Below are 13017 nucleotides of genomic sequence, written 5' to 3'. Positions count from 1 at the left end.
TTTCATTGTTTCTTTAAAAGTCACAAAACATTAACAGATGGCCAACAGGCACATGAAAAAATGCTCAACAACATATTAGAGAAATGCAAATCAAAACCACAATGAGGTATCATTTCACACTGGTCAGAACAGCCATAACCAAAAAGTCTACAAATAATAAAGGCTGGAGAGGGTGTGGAGAAAAGGGAGCCCTCCTACAGTGTTTTTTTGTGGAATGTAAATTAGTGCAGCCACTATGGAAAACACTATGGAGGTTCCTTTAAAAAACTAAAAACAGAACCACCATATGACCCAGCAATACCACTCCTGAGCATATATCCAGAAAATATGAAAACTCTAGTTCACCTCAGTGTTCACAGCAGCACTATTTACAAGAGCCAAGACATAGAAACAGCCTAAGTGTCCACTGACAGATGAATGGATAAAAAAGTGGTATATATACACAATGGAATATTACTCAGCCATAAAAACAAATGAAATATTGTCATTTGCAGCAACATGGACAGACCTAGAGATTATCAAACTAAGTCAGACAGAGAAAGACAAATATTATATGATATCACTTATATGTGGAATCTTAAAAAATAATACAAATGAATCTATATACAAAATAGAAACAGACTCACAGACATAGAAAACAAAATTATGGTTACCAAAGGGCAAAGGGAGGGAGGGGAAGGGATAAATTAGAAGTACGGGATTAACAGATACAAACCACTATACAGAAAAGAGATAAGCAACAGGATTTACTGTTTAGCGCAGGGAACTATATTCAATATCTTGTAATAACCCATAATGGAAAATGATCTGAAATATATATATTAAAAAAAACTGAAAAAAATTTCAAAATATTAATTTTTTTTCTCTCTTTTGGTGCCCCCTTGCTAATGCTCAAACACATGCTTACATTGTCTATTAAGCACTGCCTCCTGGGATTGAGAAAAGAATAGGTTTTGTTCCAAGGAATAATATGAGTTTAAACTCAGATGATAAAATCTATGCACAATCAAAATCCCAGACTTGAGCACACAGATTTCAGTCAAACACATTTTGAAACGGAGAATATTAACTGCTTGTTCAAAGTTGTATTATTCATGTGGAATCACTGGCAAATGCTTTATGCTGTGTTTGAAACTGTACAAAGCTTCCCGAGATATATGCAATGCTTTCATTATATGAATAAATGGATAACATGATTTGCATTGAGTGGTTTTACGGGGGAATTTCAAGTGACTTATTCAGCAAATCTCCACACTTCAATTAAAAGAGACGATTTGCTTCCAAAAACTTAAATGTGAAGAAGTGTCAACACACTAATGATATTGACAGTAGTTTAGAGGCTGGGTTCTAAAGTCAAACTGCTTTGGCTTAAATTCTGACTTTCACTAGCTATGAGACGTATGCCTCTATACTTTAGATTCCTCATGAAAAAATATCTCCTCCATTGGGTTACTGTGAGAATTAAATGACTTAATACATGTAAGGTGCTTAGAACAGTGTATTGAGCCTTCAATAAATATTAGCTAGTTACCATCATCCTTATTCATTATTATATATTTTTGTAAAAGGCTCAAAACCTACTTTCCACCTCTTTCTCCCCTTACTAAGGAACAGACTAGACCACAGAATCACAAAAATGTTATACAGTGCTGTATTAAACCCCTACCTTATAATTTTCAGATCAACTGTTTTGTTCCTACTTCCTTTAAAAAATAAACTGAAGTTTAATATTTACATTGTATACACTGCACTCATCCTATTTTTCATTTAACTGCTAGCATGCTATAAAATACTGTATATCTATAATGACCAGTATATACACAGAACAAATGGTACCTATATATACTGAACAACACAGGTCTTCAGGAAACCACAATGTTTTAAAAGGAAAAAAGAAGATGAAAGCTGGAATAGGAAGTAGCTCTAATACTGTTGTTAAATTTAAATATCATATCTAATGTACTTTTTTACTTTTAAAAAGGTATCTAAATAACATTTTTACAATTTACAAGTAAAACAGACTACCTTAAACCATTAGTGTAAGGTTTATTCTAGACTAGAGAACTAAGTCTGCTCAACCAGAACGAGAAATATTACAAAGATAGAATCCATCATGAGTTTGCCTGGGGTTATTCTGAAACCTATAATCCAGAAATGACAGACAAGAGTTCTCTGACTTTTTTTTTTTTCCCAAAGAGTACTAGAACATTACCATAAAAATTCTTTACTGTTTGTTATGTAAAAGATAGAGGAAAGTGGCAGATAAAATGAAGAAAATAGGCCAGGCTTTGGACTCTGGGCCTACCTATTAATTTTGCTTTCTTGATCATAGATATAACAGTCTGCTTTAAATCTCAGGAGAATACACTGGTTAATAATGAAAAAGTTTATTTCCCCACTAAATGTTCTTTGGCCTGATTACTTTCCTATATTGTTTATTCATACCTTACCAGGAATATGAATAGCTTATCAGAAAGCCACTCTCAGAATAAAAAAAACCCACTTCTTCAAAAAACTAAAGTCTAGGGAATTCCCTGGAGGTCCAGTGGTTAGGGCTCCATGCTTCCAATGCAGGGGGCATGGGTTTGATACTTGGTCGGGGAACTAAGATCCTGCAAGCCATGTGGTGTGGCCAAAAAAAAAAAAAAAGAACTAGAGTCTAATCCATAAGTCCTCCCAAATATTTAAAAACTTAAACCCCAAAGAAAGGAGAACAATCACCCATTCTACAGAACATCAAAACCACTGAAAGCAAAAAGAATAGACTTCGCTTGTATGTACCTGTATGATCTTTTCTGAAAACCTAGGAGGTAGACATGTTCATACACTACAGTTCAGGAAACAGTCTCAGAGAGGTTAAGTAATATGCTCAAGTTACAAAGTCAGTAAAATAAAGACACAGGACTCAAATTCACAACTTTCTTACCAGCTAATGATAAAGCAGAAATGACAGGCATTCCCTGTACACCAGTGTGAGTGGCCACGGAGACGAGGATTATAGAACAAGTCCTTCAGTGCTCCCTCGCAACTCCATGCGCTACACCGGAATCTAGCAGGTTGGATTCAAGTTATTTTTGAACACAGTTGATTGCTCAAGAATGGAAACAGCTGCCTCCCAAGTCTCACCCCCCCCCCCCAATTCACAGGTGAATTATCTTCTGCCTTATCTTCTGTTAATAAATAAATGAGCAATTATTTACTGAAGACCCAGAAATGTAACCATACCATAAATTGCCCTTTTTATAAGTGCCATATAATGTGGTGTAGAAGGAAGAGACCACTTATATCTTTAGTATCTCAAACGCTCTTGTTTTATAATACATAATTGCACTTATTTACATGAAGGTTGCTCTTTACTAGTCTGTGAGCTTTTGATACAAAATTCTGCATATTCCCCACTCAGTATTAGTCAAAATGTAGGTGGTGTCCACTAAAAATGTTGAAAGGAGGAGTGAACGAAACATTGACGGGTTGAACCTTAAATAACAACATTTAGAGAGATGGAGAAAAAGAAGGGGAAGTACGTCCTAATGAGGTGGCTGGCAACCAGGCAGACGACTGCTGGGGAAATGGATAGGCAGGTCTGAGTAGAAGATCCATATCACCAAGCAGCAAAAAAAACTGGAAGATCTGGAATTCCTGACTGCAGGGTTAGGACTTCATTTTCTAAATTAGGCCAATGGTTTCTGAACATTTATTTTTAATGCAGGGGAATGCTTTGTTTAAATTAAACCCTACTCGAAACCCCAATATAGAAAACAGGTAAAAGCAAAGCCGTACCGGTTGAAGCCCCACTCAGTCCCCATCTTACCTAATTGAGAAGCCCCCAAAGCCCCTCCATGGAGCACAGTTTGAAAACCACTGGGTTAGAAAAAGGTCTGGAAGGACAGATACCAAAGTGCTCAGAGCACTGACTTCTGGAGAACTGGGTTGGCCTAGGTTGAGGGAGCAGGGTAAGGAAGGACTTGAAATACTATTTTCACTTTTTAAATTCTGCCTTTTTTTTATATTATTTGAACTTTTGTTTATATTGAGCACTTTTTGCTTTTTAATTTCAAAAGAAATAAGATACCATTGATCTAAAAAAGCATTTTTAATGGTTAAATTTCTTCAAGAGAATTGCCACATTATATTTATTTATTTTTTTAAAGAAGATGTTGGGGGTAGGAGTTTATTAAATTATTTATTTATGGGGCTTCCCTGGTGGCGCAGTAGTTGAGAGTCCGCCTGCCGATGCAGGGGACACAGGTTCGTGCCCCGGTCCGGGAAGATCCCACATGCCGAGGAGCGGCTGGGCCCGTGAGCCATGGCCGCTGAGCCTGCACGTCCGGAGCCTGTGCTCCGCAACGGGAGAGGCCACAACAGTGAGAGGCCCGCGTAACGCAAAAAAAAAAAAAATTTATTTTGGGTCTTCGTTTCTGTGCCAGGGCTTTCTCTAGTTGTGGCAAGCGGGGGCCACCATGCATCGCGGTGCGCGGGCCTCTCACTATCGCGGCCTCTCTTGTTGCGGAGCACAGGCTCCAGATGCGCAGGCTCAGTAGTTGTGGCCCACGGGCCCAGCTGCTCCGCGGCATGCGGGATCCTCCCAGCCCAGGGCTCAAACCAGTGTCCCCCGTATTAGCAGGCAGACTCCCAACCACTGCGCCACCAGGGATGCCCCGAGAATTGCCACATTTTAATGAATCATTTCCTTATAGCAGGATATTTTCTTGACTAAATTACACTGCAATGAAAATGAACATCTTTGTGCATAAGACTTTCTCATATTTAGAATGATTTTCTTAGGATAAATTTATACAAGTTAATGGTTCCCATTTAAGTTCAATTAGTATTTTTTAAAAGTCATCCTATAGGGACTTCCCTAGTGGTGCAGTCATTAAGAATCCGCCTGCCAATGCAGGGGACACAGGTTCGAGCCCTGGTCGGGGAAGATCCCACATGCCACGGAGCGGATAAGCCTATGAGCCAAGGCAGCTAAGCCTGCGCATCCGGAGCCTGTGCTCCGCAACGGGAGAGGCCACAACAGTGAGAGGCCCGCGTACCGCAAAAAAAAAAAAAAAGATATATAAAATCTAATTTACAAAACTAATTAGCAAAGTTTCCATATCTCAAAAAATGTACTAAAGAAAAATCTGAAACAGAACTTGAAGCCTCTCTACCTTTCATGAATTTTTCATAACTTCTCTTGCCACTTATCAAAACCATACACTGAAACAATTTTCCTTCACAGTTGGGTTTCACTATCCAATTCTGTGAAGTCACAGTACTGTGACAGTACAATCATTCTCTGGCAACAAACTGACATCACTAAATTCTTAATGGTAAGTTCTGTTGGGTATATGGATGTTCTATTTTTACTTCTAAGATCAAAATCTATTTTCTGTTGCCTCTCCATTAAGCTCATATAATTGATACATTTTTTTTTTCTTGGACAAGAAAGTAGGATTTATTGGTGGGTGTGAGTAAGGAGGGGACAGCGCCAAGGCTCTCGCGAGTGCAGGGCCCGCCATCTGTCCAGGGGGCCACAACGAGGGATGCATTCGACTCCACAGCCATCCGGGATAAGCCGCTTTCCTGCCACCATGTTTTCAAATTTGTCCGCATTAAACTTTGTAAATCCCCACTTCTTGCAGATGTGGATCTTCTGGCAGCCAGGGAACTTGAACTTGGCCCTGCTCTGGGCCTCAATCACATGTTCCTTGTTCTGCAGCTTGGTGCAGATGGACATCATGACGTGGCCAATGTGGACCCTGACCCCTGTGCCCTGGGGCTTTCCAAAGGCACCACCCATACCTGTCTGGAGCCTAGACTGGGGACAGCATGCCAGTCATTAATGTCCACTGGAAAGGGCTGTCTTCGAGGTCCCTTAGGGCAACCTATACAGGCAACAGGCTGCATACACTACCGAGGAGGCTGCTGTTTGCAACCATTGCGCACCAGGCCCCCATGGGGAAAAGAGCACAGTTGGCTGCAGATGATTGATACATTTTAATCAATGTATTCTCTTTGTCCCCAGCCATCTTTATAAAACTGCCTTTTGGTGAGTGCTCAGAGAATGCCTATCTGTTCAAACAAAATATAAATGGCTGCCCGATTGCCTCCTCCTGTGAACAGCCTGCAATGTTCTGTATTTCTTGAAAGCGGAAACCCCAGAGTCAGAAAGTCTGTTGTTCTTTTTCTTATCTCTACTACTGTTTTAGTATAACAAAAGTACTTTTTGTTAAATTAACTTTTTGTTAAATAAGTGAATGGAGTTCTATCACTAATGAATCCAACTGGGCAAAAAGAATTTCTAATAAAAACCTTTTTCCGGCTTCCCTGGTGGCGCAGTGGTTAGGAATCCACCTGCCAATGTGGGGGACACGGGTTCGAGCCCGGGTCCGGAAGATCCCACATGCCGCGGAGCAACTAAGCCTGTGCACCACAACTACTGAGCCTGCGCTCTAGAGCCCACGAGCCACAACTACTGAGCCCATGTGCCACAACTACTGAAGCCTGTGCACCTAGAGCCTGTGCTCCACAACAAGAGAAGCCACCACAATGAGAAGCCTGCGCACCGCAACGAAGAGTAGCCCCCACTCACCAAGACTAGAGAAAGCCCGCGTACAGTAACGAAGACCCAACACAGCCAAAAATAAAATAAAATAAATAAATAAGTAAATAAATAAAAATTAAAACAACAACAAACAACCCTTTTTCTTTTTCCAAAAGCAAGGATTGCTAGAAACATCAAGGTCACTTCTACTACTATGTAACGGTTCTAATAGTCAGGGTATTTAGACTCTATCAGCAAAGATTTGCCTAGGGCCTACTGGGCATGGGGCACGATGCTAAACGCCAGACGTTCAGTGTGAAGAAGACAGAAGCAAGGCCTGCTCTCATAGATCTTTCCCTCTTGGTGCAAAGGCACTTTGGCAAACCATGAATCTTTATGAAACGAGAAGTTCCAGTACCAAAAATAGAAATATTCTTTAGAAGAAAGAGACTGGAACCAGACTTTGGAATACCCGTAACACTGGGCCGAGGAATGCAAAGTTTATATTTGAGTAGAGGAAAACGAGGTATTCAAAGGGATCCTTAGAAAATATTAATCTAATCAGGCTCTGATTAAACCTTTTCAATGGCTTCTCATTTCCTCTAAGATAAAGCCAAAATGTTTAAAAAGGGTAACTAAATCTTGCATCACCATTCCCACCTACCCAAGATCTTTGGCTGTGGTCATACTGTTCTTTTTCTCTGTTTCCTTTATTGTGGGGATTTTCAAACTTTATACATCACAATCTAGTAAAGTATCTATGTGTGACACACTTATTTTCTATTTTATTTCTTTTTAAAAACATGCAGTTCACAACCACTAAATTAATTTTACAATCTCCTGGTAGGTGCCTAGGTGCCTGCAGCTTGAAAAATACCACCTTGGTATATACCACACTCACTCTCTCTCAATTCTTGGCTTTTCCACACATTCTTTTTGCCGGAAACATTCTTGCTCATCCTCCTTCTTGCCTTTTTCTGGCTACTTCCTATGCTACTTTGTGACCTGAGCTCTTAAACATCACTTCCCTGACCCTCTTAGATTAGTTCCCCCTCCTCTGTGTTCCTGAAGTACTCTATGCTTTCTAACATTCATTAAGATTTACTGTAATTGTATGTGTGCTAATTGTCTTTCTAGGCTGTAAACTCCATAAGCATCAGGACCCATTCTTGGTCTCTGCTGAATCCTGAGAGCCTAGCCCAGTGCCTGTTACTTATTAGGCACTCAGTCAATGAGGAGTAAAGCAAGTAAGGAAATGGACTTGAATAATCTATATATTTAACCGCACAATGAAATGAGCACCCACTTAAAAACTGTTAAGAGGTTTAGCCAGTTCCAAGGAAAATATATTCTCAGTCCCAATTATATAAATGGTGATTAAGTTCCTAAGCTAGCCTACAAAACGCTATTACCCACAAGCACTTAACTGATGAGCGGATGGCTGCTTATTTGCCTCTCTGCAAGGACAAGAGAACTTTCACTCCTCTAAGTAGGAGAAAACAGGATTAAAGGGACACCTTGCTTCCTCCCTACTCTATCAGTTCCTCCTAGAGCAAAGTGACTTATCTAATGGCTGAGATAAGACTAAAGGTCAATATTCCAGACAGGCCCCAGCCCTGAGCTCTCACTGGCTCTTGGATTTATCTGTCTTCAAGAAGAGAAGGTTCTCCTTTCCCTTCCAACTCCCATGAGGAAATTTCCCCAAGACAGGGCTTTCCCTGCCTGCAGGGGAGACCTGCAGTTTTTTAGGTGCTATAGAATCACGTGGGTAGATAAATTAAGAAGGAGCAGAGGAAGTGCGGGTCTAAGCTAAATTCTCCAATCCAGCTTTACCAGAAATGAAAATTAAATTATATTTTAATAGCACTATAATCCTCATCTGGCTTCTTGAATCTGATCTCAGTTTGCAGAATCTGGAGGGAGAAGAGATGTAATCAGCAAACTGAAAAGCTCCAAGAGGAATAACAGTCATCCCAGTCTGATTTCTGGGTCTGAGGAGAAGAGTAGCACAGAGCAACAAGGTGGAGCAAAAGGGAAGGGAATGAAATGAAGGAGGAAAGGGTTTCTTTCACTTTTCCTCGTTTGAATTTTTCTTGGGCAAAAATGTCTAAGGAAGTTGAACCTATCTTTGTGTCCTACAACCTTCCCCTCCAAATTGTTTCTCATTCTTGCTTCTCTTTTCTCATCTTCCAGACCTTTTATGCTGCCCATAGATCTCCATTTTCAACACCCACACTTGTAGAAATAGACCATGTTTTCCCCAAACCTCCAAAATGTTCCATGATCCCATACCACTAACGTCTCCTATCCCTCCTCATGTCAAAACTCCCATTTCCTCAGTGCAGCTGATCTGGAGGAAAGCAATCTGATTAAATTCGTTCACATTAAGATAAAACAACTGGCTGACAGTCTAGCCAGCCTACTAGAGATACACATATTTTTTATTTTATACACACACACACACACACACACAGACACAGACATTTTTAAGCTATAGAAATCTAACTACAGTAATTTCAGAGAAAAGATGAGGGGTGCCTAAAAATCTCCCATAAAGGAGGCAGGTCCGCTCTGATCAGCATTTCCCAGGGATCACATCCCCAAAGTTGTTCCCACATTTTCCCCAACTTTCAGTCCTTAAGTGACACTAAAAACCCCATGGGGCAGAGAAAGCCAACTTGGGAAAGCATTTGTAACTACAGGATATTCAGTCATCCATTGGGTAAGTCAGTTACAATCAATATTAGGTTGGATAGGTTATAATTTCAGTATGTTTGACAATCATTCTATTAGGTAAAACATATACTCAGGTTATATATTGCAATTATTACCTCATTCTACTAATGAGGTCAATGAGGCATAAACGGGTTAAATAACATTTCCATTGTTTAAAGTTTAGTAGTTGAAGAGCAGGACTGGACGGCTCTTCACCCACTTTGAATCAGTTGTTTATCCATTAATTCCACTTGAAAATCTCTAATTTTATTTTCCATAACGTTTCTGAAATTTGGTAGTGTACTTTAGAACAGTCATATTAGAGTAAAAGAAAAATGAGCTTGAATTCCTGGGAGGTAAACATCATGTCTTTTTCAGTGGTTTTTGTATGAAAGACCTGAGGCTGATGCTGAATTTGTGTGCGCTCAGAAATTAAGCACGGAATAGGCAAAGTAGCATTCATTCAGCTGCAAGTGGCTCTTAACTTCAGCGCCATAAAAGATACTTATTTGCCGCCCAAATATGAATATAGCTGTAATAAAGACTACACACACTTAGGATGATAAGATCTTCCACTTTGCCTGAGAAGTATATGAAATTTTAATTGAGTAATTGGTGTTTGCTATTTTTTATTAGTTTCCTTAGCTAGCCACCAAAATAAATTATTTGTAATTCAAGTGATGACTGGGACTTTCCAAACCAAGCATAGAATACATGAAAATGCTGTGTGTGTTCTCTCTTGACTTTGGTCATGAACACACTTTTTGTGGCTTTTCTCAAAATACCAGAAAGGGTAAAGGGGCAGTAAGGCACCCAAGAAATGACAGTTAGCATATTCTGACAGACTTAAACGGCACTTATTCACTTCCCCCAAGTAGAAGTATTATGTTGCTTGGTATCAGGTTGGTTGGGTTTTTCGGTCAGTACTCGTCCCCCAAACCTAGAATTTTTTAAATATAATTCAACAATAAAAAGACAACCCAATTAAAATATGGGCAAAAGATCTGAATAGACATTTCTCCAAAGCAGATACACAAGTGGCCAATAAGCACATGAAAAGATGCTCAACATAATTAGTCATAAAGAAATGCAAATCAACACTACTTCATACTCACCAGAATGTCTGTAATAAAAACTAGCAAATAGTCAATAACAAGTGTTGGTGAGAATGTGAAGAACCTGGAACCCTCATACACTGATGAGAATGTAAAATGGTGCAGCTACTTTGGAAAAGTCTGACAGTTCCTGAAAAAGTTAAATCTACAGACCCAAAAGAATGGGAATCATATGCCCACATAAAAACTTGTACACAAATGTTCATAGCAGCATTATTCACAATGGCCAAAAAGTAGAAACATCCTTAATGTCCATCAACTGAAAATGGATAAACAAAATGTGATATTGTAGTACATCAATACGATGGAATACTATCCAGCCATAAAAAATAAGTACTGATACATGCTACACATGGATAAACCTTGAAAACATTATGCTGTGTGAAGGAAGCCAGACACTAAAAGCCACATAATGTATGATGCCACTTACATGAAACTTACAGAATAGTCAAATCAATAGAGACGGAAAGGAGGTTAGTGGTTGCCAGGGGGTGGGATAACGGGGGAATGAGGAGTGACTTTTAATGGGTATAGGGTTTCATTCTGGGGTGATGAAAATGTTCTGCATGGTGGTGATAGTTGCAAAACTCGGTGAAAATACTAAAGGCCGCGCTTTAAAAGGATGAATTTTGTGGTATGTGAACTATATCTCAATTTTTTAAAAAAATTCTTCATTTACAGAAAGAAATTTCATAGACATGTAATATGCCTACAAATGTATTACATACATATACGTATTCTCTTTCTATGAATCAACGTTTGGGGTTTTTTTTAGTTGAGATATATATCACATATATAAAGAAAGGAATGAAAGAACACGGTGACACGGAGCAATTGTGAGCCCTGAAGCCTTGGATCTGGGGTGTGCCCCAGCCTGACTCGCAGGGTCTCCATCCGTGCTCACCTTCCACCCATCACTCAGCCACCACCCGCTGTCCGGTCCACTGTCAGGGCCGGGGACGACCCACCACGGCCGCCCGGCTCCGCTGCGGGCGCCCCAGGGCCGGCCAGCCCTCCCGCCCGAGGTGGGGCTGCCGCGGCGGGCCGGGCTCGGGCGCTGCCTGCGGGCCCGGAGGGGACACGGCGGCTCGGGCGGGCCCCGCCGCTCGGCCGCTCCCCCTGCCCTGGCCTCCCTACGCCCCGGCCGCCGGGTCTCAAGTCTCCCTCCAGTACCTGGGATGCGCCCGAACCCCGCGCCGCGGCCAAAGCCGAGACTTTCCCTCCATTATTACCTGCCCGGAAAGCGGTGCAAGGAGAGGGGACCCCGCCTCCTCAGACGCGACCGAGGCACCGTGGCAGGGGACGGAAGGGGCATTCACCTAGTTCCCCCGCGGCGGCGGCGGCGGCGGCTGCCCAGCGGCCGTGGCTCCTTCCTCTGGCGCGCCTCCTCGCGCCGTCGCAGCCCCACGGTGACAGCCCCGGAGCCGGCGCCCTCCGCCCGCGGGCTTCCAGCCGCCCGCCCCGCCCCCGCGCGGCCGCCCAGCGCAGGCGCAGCCGCGCCACCGCCCCGGGGGAAGCGAGAGCCTGGTGATGTGGCCGCTGGGTTGGCGATCGGGAGCGCGAGCGCCGCCTTCTCCCGGACCTTTGGCCGCAACCTGACGAACGCGGGCCGAGAACCCGATAGGGCAGAGCAAAAGGGGAATATTTCAAGGGATGCTACTCAGCAGAGAAGGGCTGTGGACTTCCTTGTTCGTCAGCCCCCTCCATCCCCACCGACCCACGCACATCCACATCGCTGGCTGCTCCTCGGTCCGAGCCCCCAAATCTATGACTCATGATTTCTGTTCTCAGACCAGGGACCTCCTGCTGGCCGTCTTCGTATTTCCTTCTCACAGACCGGGGTTAAAACTGTGTAAGCCTTTCTTAAGAGCAGTGCAGAATGGGCCATGCTTGATCCGAGGTAGGAGAGAAGGGGAGCGACCCCCAGAAGAATGAGATTTAGGGCAGCTCCCAGCAGTGGGAGAGAGGTGTACAGGCAAAGTGCATGGGCCCTGTGGAGGTGTCTGGAATGCCACACTTTTCAAGCTTGCCCGTGTTTGTTTTGTAGTCTATATAAAAGTGAGCCACAGTTTGCAACGTAAAGCCGAGAACTCGTGTATTTTATTTAACAACTATCTTTTGAGCATCTTTTGCAGGTAATGGGCAACGCCGCGGAGGTATTCCAGTGACCCAAACAAAGGTTTCCGTCCTCAGGCTCTTCTTCTAAAAGAGAGACTGTCATTTTAAAAATTACACAGCAAATGACACTTCCTCAAATCAACGCTTCCACCAACTCTAAGTCACTCCAATGAATTAGTAGCAGATTTTCAGGTGCTAAAGGATATCAGAGAGTACATTTATCCCGTTTGTTTCTTTTGCTTTGCCATCAGAGTTTTGACCTTCACCTTCAGGGTGCTTCTGTATCAGTCTTGGCCATCTGGGGTAATGCTTTTTATAATGGCCCATGCAAGTGTTCTTCACCCCTGAACATCATTATTAGGAAAGAAAGTATAATTGCAAGGAATACGGAAAAACAGTGTTTAGACTGCCTTTTCAAGTGCTTTCTGTTCTTAATGCTTTGAATTGCATATCACTCAGAGGTAATTAGCTGCTGCTGAAAGTTTGGCAGAAGTAAAAGTTCCAAACGGATGTGTTCCTCCTCTGGGTCCTGCA

General features: G+C 42.2%; 1 protein-coding gene across 2 annotated transcripts in view; it reads right to left on the bottom strand.

Annotated features, from left to right (window-relative positions):
* SLC41A2 (solute carrier family 41 member 2) overlaps positions 1-11985 on the bottom strand; it is a 129563-nt gene extending 117578 nt beyond the window's left edge. Inside the window, exon 1 of one of the 2 annotated variants that reach the window (XM_079936297.1) lies at positions 11598-11985. The gene's annotated coding sequence lies outside the window, so the exon portion shown is untranslated. The remainder of the gene's footprint in view (positions 1-11597) is intronic. The other variant, XM_079936298.1, reaches the window with a different exon arrangement.
* Positions 11986-13017: the final 1032 nt, after the last annotated feature.

The sequence above is a fragment of the Stenella coeruleoalba genome, assembly GCF_951394435.1.
Source record: "Stenella coeruleoalba genome assembly, chromosome: 11".
Lineage (NCBI taxonomy): Eukaryota > Metazoa > Chordata > Mammalia > Artiodactyla > Delphinidae > Stenella > Stenella coeruleoalba.
The sequence above is the reverse complement of the archived record's forward strand: the minus strand, read 5'-3'. Positions and strand labels throughout refer to the sequence as shown.